Raw genomic sequence first — 13,596 nt, 5'->3', positions numbered from 1 at the left:
CAAATTTGATGAGAAGGGTAAGTAAGAAATCTCTTCCGCGGAATACCTATTCGCGAGGAAAAGAGAAGGGACAAACAGATGACGGGTATGAATGCAACTGTGGTAAGTCCGGTTATAAGCAAGCAACAGCACTAGAAGCATTGGTAAGCGCAGCGTCGACAGCGTCAGCGGCAGTTTTCGTGGCTATACCCTAAGATCGTGTTTTTTTTCTCAGTTATAGTTTACAAACTCTGTGCTCTCCGGTCATAAGCTTCTCCATACGCGATTTACGTTCAGTCTTTCTTCAACGGTGTTCAGTCATTTCGTGGTAATGTATCTAAATTTCGTAATTTAGCGTCCGTCGTGTCGTCGCTTTCGAGCTTTTTTATTATTTTCGCTTAAACAGTGATTTTCGTATAGTTTTTCCATTGTTTTAATTATTTTTTCGCTATAATTTTTTTTTTCAATTTTTTTCGAGTATTTACGCGAAGTATATCTATTGAATTTTTTCGCTTCGTTTTTTTTTTCGTTTCCATATTCGCGCGTTATTCTGCGTTCATCTTTACATCACCGGCGTAATATCGTACATTTTAAAGGTGAGTTTGAGTTTTACACATTTCTTTTTAGTTTTCCGTATTTTCCGCGCAAAGGTCGTGTAAAAGTATGACCTTGAAAATTGGATAATTTCATTGGCCGGACGTGCTCGTCTCACCTATAGCTTCGGTACGTCTGGATCGAATAAATGGGAAATCTTTTTTTTTCATTTTCTTATGCCATTAACCTCGTAGATTTCTGTACACTTTTCCTGGATGGTCGACGATGGAAATAAATACCTAAAATTACTTTGAACTTGACCAGCAGAACCGTGGCATTGATTTTCGCGCTTCTATCGCCTGCTGCTAGTCCTTGCCAAGCATACGAATCTGTATTATTTTAAGGTATCACCCAAACACTTCCGTCCTCTCGCGTCGTTCGTCTACCTTAAATCGGTAATTTTTTTCACCAACTGCGTGAATTACAACATTTTGCCACTTTGTATAACGCATACTAAATACCTGGCCGTGAAATTAAATTCTAACAGTTCAGGTGCATCGATCGGTCGATCGGTCTACTCGACCGATGATCGTGATCCATTATACGAGAGCGTAGGCAGAAAAAAAAATTAAATGAAAAGTGAGAATGCACGGATTTACAGGTGTGTTGTTTTTTTCAACTATTTTCATTTTCACGCCTTGCAATGCTTTCTTTTTCCATTGATTAGTCGTCTGATTGTTCGAACGATGCGATAATTTGGCAGTTTTTTCAGCGAAGGCGGAAATGGACACGAATGTAGGGAAATTCCCATGGAAAATTTTTAAATTTGGTGATTCAAATTGGTTAAAAGTGATCCGGAAGTGATTTTTCAAATGTTGGAGCAATTTTTTCAACGATGGGAGGGAGGAGGGAGGGGTAATAAAGGTCGTGTTTTTTAATCATCGACTTCAAGAAGGATTTACGTAGTATGGAATTTTTCAAAATCATTTTTCGCTCATTTTTATATAGCTCAAATGTGACATGTGGATTAGTTTGCTAAATTCTGAAACTTGACATTAACTCATTATACGAGCTTTCGATTTTTCAATCAAATTTTTAAAAAAATTTCCATTAAAACATGCATTGCAATTTATGCATCAGGTGATCAATTTTGATCGTTTAATTCACCGCTTTAGATACAAAGCTAAGCTAAAAAAAAATTTACGTTGAAGTGTAAGCCAGATTTTTGACTATGCCTTAGCTGAATGGAAAATTTTTGATATTAAATCATCTTGGATTAGGCTAAATCTGACATGAAATTTATACCTATGTAGCAAATAAAATTATTTCAAGGTGCCCTTAAGAATATACAGTGAAGAATTAGGAAGTATTAGAGCAACTAAGATTTTTCCGAAAAATTGTTCCAAAATCACAGATTTTGACAGAAACAGAACTTAAAATCGTCATCCTAATTTTGAGAAAAATTATCATCACCTTCCAGTGAATTTTTAATATTTTTCATAATTTTTTAAAGAAATGGTGAAAAATTACCCTTGAAAAAAATTGCAAGTGATGACAAAGCTTCGACATTAGAAAAATTCAGACACAACGTGTCCATTTTTACTTTTAATATTTTTTGCTACCGAATTTTCAAGAATTGGATTTTGAAAAAGTGAACTTTTTTGGGAAAAATGGGTTCAGATTTTTGTATTTTTTCAAAATTGCAAAGTGCATGAATTTCCAAAGTAGGTTTACAACGAAGTGCTCAGTTTAAAAATTTATTTTATAAAAATACAATTTTGTCAAATTTTCAATTTCTTATTTTTCAACATTAAGATCGATTTTATGAGAAAATTATGCATCTAAGGAAAAAATGGCTCAGAACAAGAATTTTAGAACGTGAAATTTTTCTTTCATCAACAGCTTTATTTTTTTGGTTAGGATGCTTAGTTCGAAAGATATCGTAAAGAGCGTGAAACTTCTCGGATATTTATTCAATATAACAAGTTTGCTGTCAATGAAAAATTAAAATCACATTTTATAGGTATTTATGCTCTCTCGTGTCACATTTCAATCATACCATAGAAAATAGGATGAGATTCTTCATGAGAATCCATAAAAAACTGGACTGTATTCATCTTAGAGTGATAACACGTGTTTGCACTTTTCTCAGATTCGTGTTTTTGATGAAGTTGTCCTTTTTTGGTATGGATGATCAATTTGAAAAATTCTCAAAAAATGGTGGAAGAGGGGGGGGGGATACTCGAAACAAAAAATTCTGATGATAATCAAATCGAGACCACTTCTACAAATTTTTGGTATTTTTTATTTTTGTAAGTTTCAAAAATTTACTGGAGGCTCCAGTAATTTTCAAAAAATCGCTGGAGGCTCTAAAACGACTCGAAATTCACCTGCAGTCGACTTCATAGAGTATTGAAATTGGTTTTCAGAATTAATTTCGGCTTTCCAACTCCATTTGATGAAATTTTGTGAGAATTTCGAATTTCAAAAATCTACTGGAGGCTCCAGAACTCTTTAAAACGGTTTGAAACAGTTTTCAATCGATTTGGCAGGTCGAAAATAGGATATATCCCAAATTTCAGCTTTCTAGGTCAATTTGGTAAAATTTTGATTTTTTTCTCACATTTTGGCCAAAATTTGATTTTTGAAAATTCATCAAAAATCGAAAAACACACTTTAGCACTTGAAATTTTGACAGGTGATGAATTTTTGCCTGCTCTTTCGATCTACCTTTGTACGGTTTAAAAAATTGTATGCTAGTCCTATGTTTGAACGCAAAATCTGCGATTTTGGCTGACCTGTCAATAAAAATGGCCGCCATTTTGTAAGTAGGGCCACTTTTGTTTTTGAGGACAAGGGCTAGAAATGTTCTTTAGGACTCCCCCTCTAAGAAAAAAGTTGTCCCGGAGGATCGGCAGGGGGTGCAAGTGATCCTTATACGAGCCTCCCGACCATAAAACGTTGCAGGTGGGATATTTATTTTGAAATTTTAAAAAAATGCTGATGATATGAAAACTAAAATCACTTTTGCTTGAAAAAAAATTGAGGCTACTCTCACAAATTTTCAATATTTTTCATTTTTTCAAATGATTGAAAAAGCCCCTAAAGTTGCAGTTGGGATACATCTACCTTTGAAAAATTCCAGAAGATAGAAAGTTCTTCAACGGAAATGGAAACTAGAATTTTTAGCCTTTGCTTGAAAAAAATCAATGCCCCTTCGTTAATTTTTATATGTACCTATTCTAAATGTTATTTTTCAAAAAAAGTGATGGAAAATTGGCTCTAAAAAAAAACTCCAAATGACGTAAAAACATTCGACTCGCAATTTGGCAAAAACGAGTCCAATTCCAATACCTTCTCCCCTCCCTAGCCTCCATTGTTCTTTATTACAAGTTGAATGACTCGAACCCACCCACACGACGACGATTCCCCTTTAATTTTGCCAAATGAAAAATGCATTCTTCAAAAACCACGTTTTCTTTTGAAAATAGATAGGCTAAGCTAATTCATCTCGGTATACGAGGTAGAAAATAGGTAATTACGCGCAATGAGAATGGGTTTTTCGAAACGTCGGTTGCATTCGGTTGTTAAAAAATCATATCTTCCAATACGCTTAATTATCCGCAGTAAATGCAGCGAAGAATATACGAATTATTCGGTATTGCCTTAAAGACCTTCAAATCACTACGAACACGTAGTATAGTGCATGATGAATTTGAAAAAAAAAGGAAGAGGAAAATATACGATCGATCGAACGCGAAACAAGAAGTACTTACATTATTCTTCAAAAACCTAAATAATCATACACCTTTAGTAGGTATTACTTTGTATATATGCTCGCACGGCCCATATAAAAATAAACTTGTAAATAAATCTATAGTAGGTACCTAATTTATAAAACTACATAAAAAATAATAATCTCGCAGAAGAGAAAAAAGATCAATTCGGACAATCGTAACAAAAGAAACGGACGAGTAAAAAAAAAGGCACGAATAGGAAATAATAGAATTGCCGAAAATGTGAACATTTCGTAATCTGTGTTTTCAATATGGATAAGAAAAAAGTATCTAGTCATTGTAAAGTGCTATGTACCTACTATACAAGTACAAGGTGAAAAAACAAAAAAGTCAATGTTTCTTATTGCATCATGTGCAGATGCACTGCAATCATCAAGCTACCTCAGGTACAAGCCCAAGGTACCCTTGATCGTTGAACTGATTGTTCAATGTTCGCTGTTGCTTCTTTTTTAAACGCGTCGATTATTCTATCGAGTTGCGTGCGTTTTTTTTTCTTCATCTTTTCTTTCTTTCTTTTTTTAAAAACACTTCTTCATCTCGAATGTTGAGAAGTGTATAGTATGAAGTTGAAGATTATATAGCGAAGTTTCCGGGATAGTGGAGTATATTGGAACGTAACGTAAACGCCTCGGGAGAAGGTGATAACTTGCGTGATGGGTGCTGGCTGCTTGGGCATCAATTATAAGGTGAGATGTGAGATGCTTCATTCGTTTAGTGACCCATCCATGCTTTGGGCGCGTGATCGTTGATCTTGCGATGTTAAACGCGTGTTTTTTTTCTTTCCTCAAACGCGGTTCAGCTTCTAAAAAAGATGACGATAATACGAGGCTGATCGTAGAAGGGGGTTCCCTTTGAAAAATTCGACGAAGAGATGTGAATTTCGAGATTTTCGGAACGATCGAAATATGTACTATAAATCAGATACGATGATGTGGGTGCACGACTTTTTGAAGGATTTTGGGTGTACTGAGATTGCGAAATTGACCTCGTCAGCGAATTTCATGGAAATTTCATTTATCGATTCTCGAAGAATTTTAACGAGATGACCGTGTAATCGATTACGCGAATTATTCGGATAGGGGGTTTTCCAGTTTTTATGGTAACAACGTTGATGAGAATAGAGTTTTTTATTTTACTGTCTGTGTAAATCTAATTAACTGACGATGTGCATGGATATGGTACTTTTAACAATTTAGATGGTTTGTTCGTCAGGATGACAGAAAAAGCTCTACTCGAGTAAATTTGAGTAAGATATTTTTCAAAATAACATATTCATCTGCACCAGTTCGATAAATTATGCAATCCAATATCTCCTTTCCCTAGCTTTCTTGACGGAAAATTGAATATTTTTTACATACCATTTCAGGAGATCTGATGACAGGTGTTTGAGATGACATGTTTTTCAAACACAATACTTCTTCTGAAAACAAAAAAAAAACAAAAAAAATCACGTTAAAATACTCAAACTTTAAATAAATTGTTTAAAGTAATGTTTATCTGAAAGCAGGACTTCCACAGACAGACAAGAATACCAGAATCTTCAACAAGACGAATAAGGAAATTGTACACTCCCATTGGCCAAAATACCATACTCAGAGACAAGGTATTAAGATTCAAAAAAATTTCCGTACAATTAAATATTCTCACCTGTAACGACTACAGGGAGTTTCGACCTTCAATTTAGGTCAATTTCGCCGCCTTTTACATAGCACCAGGCCCTCTTCAAAAATGACAATTTACAAACTGCATTTTTACATAGGTATACCTACTTATACCTAGATACATTAAACTAGTGGAATTATACTCTCTGAAGAGATTGCATAAGGTGGGGCTCAGTAGCCAGATTTTTAAATCGTTCAATTACCGGCATTATGATGTTACAAGACTGTATAGACTATATACAGACAGAGTACCTGTACAGCTACCTACTTATTTACCAGTAGTCGAAATTTTCTTTATCGGTAAATAGCAGGAGTAATTGAATACTATAAAGTACAAATTAGGGTTAGTTGACTGGCTTTTTTTGGTTTTTCATTCGTTCGAATGACTCCTTGATAATGATACGTTACCAAATTACTGTCTCGAGGCAGTTGGTCGAATTTCTGACACACTTAAATTCGCCTACATTTAGGTTTACCTAATACGTATCGTATCCACAACTCGAGCTTATATTTGAAAACTGGTACAACGTCGGAAATCTTTCCAAAGAATGCGCAGCAGGTAGATTATTTCATCAAATTGATGCGTCGCGTTGCTCGTTTTGAAATTTGAAGGGGGAAAAAAAGCAGTTTTGAAAATTTTAAAGGTTGCAATTTCTCAATTTAGATTCAGGGACAATAATATACCTACCAGACAAGAAAAATTGAATGAGTTAAACTAATTATCCTTGACTTTTTGATTGTTTTTTTCCTTGAAAATATTCTGGTCAAAAAATACACTCGAGGTGACCACCTGGAAATCAGCTCAAATGTAAACAAAACCCTTTAAACAGGTTGAAAACAAGAAACAACTCGATTTTTAGCAGCCTGAACTGGTTTTCACGCATTTTGAAAAAATTTCAAAATTCTTGAAAAATCAAAAAATGTGCAAGAGGCTTCCAAATGACCGATAACAGAGCAATTTGGTTTAGGAAAGTTGATAATCGTTTCAGGACTAATTTCCATCATTTTCACTGAGTAAAATTATACACATCTTTAAAAAAGCACAAGTCGCTGAAAATGGTCAATTTTGAATTCAATTTTCAATCATTAATAATGAAGTGTTGTCATTGGTATGAAAAATGGAAGCTGAAACTAAATGCTGATAGAAGTAAAGCTAAAATATTCAGCTTAAAGAAAATTCAAACACAGCAAACTCGACTATTTGTACAGAATACAACTCTTAATTAAGGTGCACCGGGGGAAGTTGGAATTCGGGGTAAGTTAGAAAACTTGCTCTAGCGCCTAGAGGTTTATATCTGGCAAAGTGCCACTAAAGGTGACTTGAGGGTACTACCCCTACTTCATCACAGCATAAAAATTTTCGAGATTCAGTTTCATTTTAGATGTCTTTGGTTCAATTGTATTTTGTTGTTGTTTTGAAGTTATTTTGAATTTGGTCTAAAATACAGACTTTCTATTTCTTAGTTTTTCGCATATAGCGGACGAACCGTGCGTCCTAGTGAAAATCTGATGAGAGTAATCTCAAAGAGAATTAAATTCTCTACAATTTTGTTTCTATGCAATTTTTCTAGGACGCTCGGTTTGTGATCTACGTCTCCGCAAAGTTTAGCCTATTCTGACTTCCCCCAATTGGGGTAAGTCAGGACAGTTTATATTTTATTCCACTGAGCGAAAGCTACTGTGTCAATCGCGCTCAAATTTTAACCATAGGTTAAGAACCCTTATGGGAATCTACATAATAAATTTGATCCATATTGGTTCATTAGAAGGGGAGTAACAGCTGGTCAAAGTTGAAATTGCGAAAAATCATTCTGACTTGCCCCGGTGCACCTTACATAGAAAGAAGATGCTGTGCTGTAAGATATTTAGGAATCCTCTTATTTGGATACCAAATAATTGAACTTCACCAAGCATATTGATGCAAAGTTGACTTCAGCCTACAACGGAGTTCATCTTCTAGTACATATATCCACTCATCAACCATAAATCAAGTTTGAGCATTCACACTGGAAAAATACTCTACTTGACACTATTGCGTTCAATAAATACTTATTCTTGCATTGTTTGGATTAGTTTCTACCTCAAATACAAACATCAAAAAATTAAAAACATTCCAAAACAAAATACTAAGGGTAAAACACCCCTATTCCGCCCAGTGCTAATCCCGACCACCATGTATATCTCATCTGTTATTAGCGCTACCTATTGAAAAGTGATATAAATGTGTTCCTCAATCACAGACAATTAATTTGAGACATTCCCAGCCACTGTAAAGCCAAAACTCGCGAAATAAATTGAATTTGAAGAAATTCCATGATCACAAAATTGTTTTTCACCATATTTTATCGCCAAAAATTTTCAACTTGTTATAACTAATTTTGTGGTGTTGAATATGATTTGTGATTGTGATTAAAGTGAGATTTTTATGGTATTGCCGTTTTTGTAATCAATCGCAGGTATGTATAGAAAATTTTTACCAAAGTGTAAAACAATATGGGTCTCCCAATCCCGACTACCCATAAGATCATGTAAATTCAGGGTGGTCAGAATTAGGGTATCAAATTCAAACAGTCATTTTTGAGGTGCCTCGGAAGAAAATTCCAAAAAGCCATAAAGAATTCTATAACCACAAAATTTTAATATGAGTTGGGGGAAGGTTCAATCTATCTTTTAAGCCATTTACGTACTGTGTTTTCATGTGAAATAGTATTTTATTGGTTGCTGCACTTTCAAATGTGGTCAGAATTAGGGTGTCCTAATTTTGTGGAGGTGGTCGGGATTAGGATACCAAATTTTGAAAAATCATTTTTGAGTTGTTTCTGAAAAAAATTCAAAAAACATATTAAGGATTATTCATTTAAGCCAAAATTTTGATATCAGTTAGGGGAAGGTTCAACCAACATTTTAAGCCATTTACCACGTTTTGAAGTGAAATAGTCTTCCGTTGGTGGCGGTTTTACAAAAAGTGGTTGGTTTTGGATGACTTTACCCTCACATACAGTAAAAGCTGATTGTAACGCTCGTCAAGGGACCAGAAAAAAAAGTGTTATAAGCCAAAATGCGTTAAAAGCAAAAATCTCATTTTAACGCTAATGAGCATAATACCACAAATTCTCATTTTAAAGCAAAAAGAATGTAATAAAAGAAGTGGAAACGTGAACTTTTATGTTGAATTTGAACAACTGTTCCAGTTGGAAATAAAAAAATCTGAAATTCTACTTTGATTTTAAGATCTGCTATAATAAATATGTCAGTTTTACAAAATTGTTTTCTGTGGTCAAAATTTTCAGAAAGCTTTGCTTTTTTGTTCCAAATTTTCCAAAAAGTAATCAGTTGCTCACCAAAATTTTGAAAAATTTTACTTTTCAGTTTTCTTCTCAAGATTATAATGAAAAATTTAGAACTCTACTCTTTTGTAAAATCTTTATAGATACTTACTTACCTGCCTTTTTTGTAAGAATTGTAATCAAGGTTCTATTAAAGTAGAGCCCTGCACTGACAGCAAAATGATCAGCGACGGTTATGGTATACACAGCACTGTGGCTGGTGGCAGAGCTGATTCCAGCCAACATTTTTGGCAACTGTAATAATTTTACTTGATGGAGGCTCAGCCCTCTATAAAGTTGAAATTTTGTGGTAATTTTTTGTAAATTATATAATTACCCCAAAATATAAATTTGTATGCAAAATTAAATTCAACTTCTCAAAATACCTGTTTGATAAGTTTATCAAAAAATCTTACTTTTTTTGGCCAAAATCAAAAATAATTTTATTTGTTTGTATGAACTGAAACTGTTGAAAGTTGAAAAACAGATTTTTTTAGCAAAATTTTGCCATATTTTTTTTACTTTTTTAAAAATTAAAACTGCAAAAATTGCAAAAAAAACTGTTGTTGTGGCCAAAATTTTCAGAAAGTGAGAATTTTTTACATGAAAGTAAACTTTTTTGACGCAAAAAATTGGTTTTGTGTTGTCAAAATTATTTTACAAAATACGATTCTTCCTGAATTTTAGAGCGTTAAAGCGCGATTTATTATTGCTCATGAGCATTATTTATTGCCATTAATTTTACATTGGTTTAAATGGGGTTGTCTAGGGATCAGAGGAGCTCAGCGAGTCAGCGTTATAACCGAAAGTGTTATAATGAGCTTTTACTGTATTATCCTTAAAAGTCCTTAGTTCCTATTCCTACAAAACTCACAAATTCGCCATGAGCTTGAGATAGAAACCATCAAAGAATACGTCACAAAAATTACTTATAAATGTCTTCTAACGATGCAAAATCAAGACTCATTGATCCAATTAACTTCCAAAACCCAGAACAGACGCCTGAGTCCACAAATAGCCCAAGATGTACTGAATATTTTTCTCCATGAATAATTTTTTGAAAGACGAGGAATTCGTCTGTCTGACTTTGGACATTCCAGAAAGGCTTCATCATTCTTCAGTTTTAGAAAAATTAAAAATGGAGAGCAAACCAAATTCAAGCTTTTAAACTTTCATAAATCAAGTTTGGATTTTCAGAAATGGATGTGCCAGAATTTGTTACTGAGAGGGGGCGGGGCGGGTTTTTGAAAATATTCCAATAACAAAAACTTAAATTTTATGATGTTGATTTTTTCAACAAAAAAAATAAGATACCTTATAAGTTACATGAAATGCAACTCAATCTATTAAATGGTGTATTTGTGATAAGGTATTCAGATTTGACATCATTTTTATAGCTGATTTAAAACTTTCAACATTTACAACTCTAGGTATTCGATAAAACTTTCAAAAAATTATAAACACGTCGAGCAATAATTTTCACAGGACACCCTGTACACTCTACGTTATGCAATTGAGTGCAGCCAACGACTCGTGGAGTCGTTGATACAAATGGTAGGAAAAAAATCGATACGTTAACGTCGTCGTCGTCGAATGTCAACCCAACGAACGTCTTCTTACCACAGATAACATTATTTATCGAAAAGGGACCGCCGGCATCGGCAACGGCTGCCGGCTGCTGCGTCCTGTCCTGCGTCGCCGGTGAACATGAATCAGCCAGCAGCCTATGTCAAGGGCAGGGTATCTCACAGACCGAGAGCACACGGTCACACTGACTACTCACAAATCATATACTCGCTCTCGATGATTTGGTAATAAAAACATCGAAAACAGTTTTACTACACGTAATAATATTGTTTTATTTATTTTTATTTTCTCAACGCACAGTGTACGTCGTGGACCGTGGTACTTGTACATAGTTAAAATGTTCATTTGTTGGTTTGTCAGCGTGCTCGGATGCGCGCATCTGACCACAAATCATATCTGTTATGATACCTGTTACCACAGATTACGTGACAGCGGTAAATTCACCCTGCAGGGAAAAAACAAAGTCAAGATGCCGACCTTTCCACTTACAATGAACTTGAGATTCCGATGGTGAGGCCAGGGTGGGAGGTACGTAGACGTACAATAGTACAGCTCGTTATAATATTCAAGAGCCATGCAAATGCACACATCTCACACTTACACAATATTGTTTAAATTATGTGAGGTGATTTTCATTCTCTAGCTCTACCTATATACGAGTCATGATGCGCCTTCATCATTTCATCGTAGTAGGTACTAGGTACATTAGGTTAGGTGTACTAGGTAAATGCATTTTTCTTCCCCCTTCAGCCTATATAGCTCATTTAACCTACAGCTGATTGCGTATAGAAATCATCGAGTGTACGATGTACGAGTCCACGAGGAGCGTGTGATGATGTGTGGTTACTCGCGTGAACCCGTTACATGTAACTTGATCTGTACGCACGGAAGTAATCTAAAAAATCTAACGGGTTAATTTGATTTTTTTTTCTCTCCTCCGAGTGAAGCATTCGAAGGAAGATTTTTTTTTTCTCTCGGTCTGGACTCTGGAAATCCCTACGTACGTGTAAAAGTGAAGTTTTTCCATACCCTAAGGGAGTTTCTCGTAAACAACGAGTAATACCTTACCGCCGATTTAAAAATATACGTAGAAATTTGCTCGTATAAAAAAGTACAACTTGAACGTACAAAACGAGATCAAGGTTCAAGGTCGAGTAGGTTTACTGGCATCATCGCAACCAAATAAAATGAAATCTGCTCTTCAACTTATATGTACGTCTGTCTTTTGTCTTTGACATTATTAGATATTCTCCAGCAAACTCATTCAAATGCTAATAAACAACCCTTCGCGTCCTTGAAGATAATTTCGAAGAATGAGAGTTGAATGATTCGCGAGTTGAAACCATAAATGTCATATTAAATTTGCGCGTAATGGAGAGCAGTGTATAGGCTTAGTAAAAACTGAAATTATTGTTACCTTCGATAGGTACTTAAGTATATTCATCGTATTGGTTTGGATGCGGATTTATCAGGCTATTGACCTAAACCAGCGCCAGTTTAGGGGGGGGGGGGGATTTGGGTGATAATCCTCCCCAAGAGTCCAGTTTTTTTCTTCTAAATTTTTGATGATAAAAAGTGATAATTTTACAAGAATCTTGTTTCGATGGGACAGATGCCGATTACACGTTACACGTCATGTCTAGCTTGCTCTGCAATTGTAAAAAGAAACTTGGAAATTTTTCAAAATTTTGCGTCCTTCCTTCACTTTGGCACATATCATTTCATTCTATCATATTTCTTCGAGAGGAAGAGGTTTTTTTCTTCTCAAGCCTGCATTATTGGTATATATTCGTACACTATTTCACTCGAAATATTACTTTCCAGACAAATTTCAGTCGCTGAAATCTCTCTTTTTGAAAAATAATCAATAAGGAATCAATCCAACAGACCCTTAAAATTCCAAGTCATCGAATACTTCAATAAGATTCGAAAATTTCAAATAGAAAATACGCAATTTTGAACGATTTCGATACACTATCAATGATTAGATTAGAAGCAAAATTAAATAGGTACCTACATGAGAAAGGGAAAAATGCATATCAATGAGAACTGTTCGAGAAGAACCAAAATTGACATAATTTGGACGACTATTGCATGAAAATTCAGGTCTCAGAATATTTGGGAGTAATTTTTTTCAAGTTTTGCAAAAAAAAAAGAACAAAAAAGTAAAAAAAAGTTTTGTAACGAATCAAGAATCACTTAATTCAAATTCAAAAATTATTCCGAATACTTTTCACGAGTAAAAGTTATTGAATCGAATGGCTTTCGACTGACAAGTGATGTTCAATTTTTAAAAAAAAATATTTGAACCATGTTTAAAAGCACTGGGGCGGGGGGGTCAGAAGAGGATCAAGAATTACGGGTCTACCAAAATTTGCTTATTCGAAAATGGCGACCTCTTTCAACTACCACTTCCCATTTTTTGATGAAAAAATCAGGTTTTATGAAGATCTTTGGTAAATATATATCTAGTGACTAAAATTGGAGGCTTTTGTTCCCTTCAAGCAGTGTTGCCAACTCAACATTTTTTTGTGCTAGATTGAGTTGAAAAACGTACCAAATCGAAATTATGTCAAAACAAGGGGGAAAATGTACTGAATTCATTTTTATTTTCAATTTTGAAGCAATAACCTTTGCTAGTCTTTGTTTGAATGTCAGTGATTTGATAAAAAATGACTTGATTTCAGTGATTTTTTGGACAATTTAAATAAG

At 34.5% G+C, this 13,596-nt stretch overlaps 1 protein-coding gene and 1 long non-coding RNA gene across 3 annotated transcripts in view; one reads left to right on the top strand and one right to left on the bottom strand.

Moving 5' to 3' along the window:
- The window catches only part of LOC135850138 (uncharacterized), a 116,090-nt gene that overhangs the window by 79,392 nt on the left and 23,102 nt on the right, over positions 1 to 13,596 (bottom strand). For both annotated transcript variants that reach the window (XR_010559656.1, XR_010559657.1), the window contains exon 2: positions 5,669 to 5,730. This is a non-coding gene — a long non-coding RNA (uncharacterized LOC135850138). The remainder of the gene's footprint in view (positions 1 to 5,668; positions 5,731 to 13,596) is intronic.
- Positions 130 to 13,596, top strand: part of LOC135850126 (mucin-12-like) — a 59,932-nt gene continuing 46,465 nt past the window's right edge. The window contains exon 1 of the mRNA XM_065370881.1: positions 130 to 575. The gene's annotated coding sequence lies outside the window, so the exon portion shown is untranslated. The remainder of the gene's footprint in view (positions 576 to 13,596) is intronic.

Source organism: Planococcus citri, chromosome 1 (genome assembly GCF_950023065.1).
Source record: "Planococcus citri chromosome 1, ihPlaCitr1.1, whole genome shotgun sequence".
Classification (NCBI taxonomy): Eukaryota; Metazoa; Arthropoda; class Insecta; order Hemiptera; family Pseudococcidae; genus Planococcus; species Planococcus citri.
Note: the sequence above shows the minus strand (reverse complement) of the source record. Positions and strands in the feature narration are given on the sequence as shown.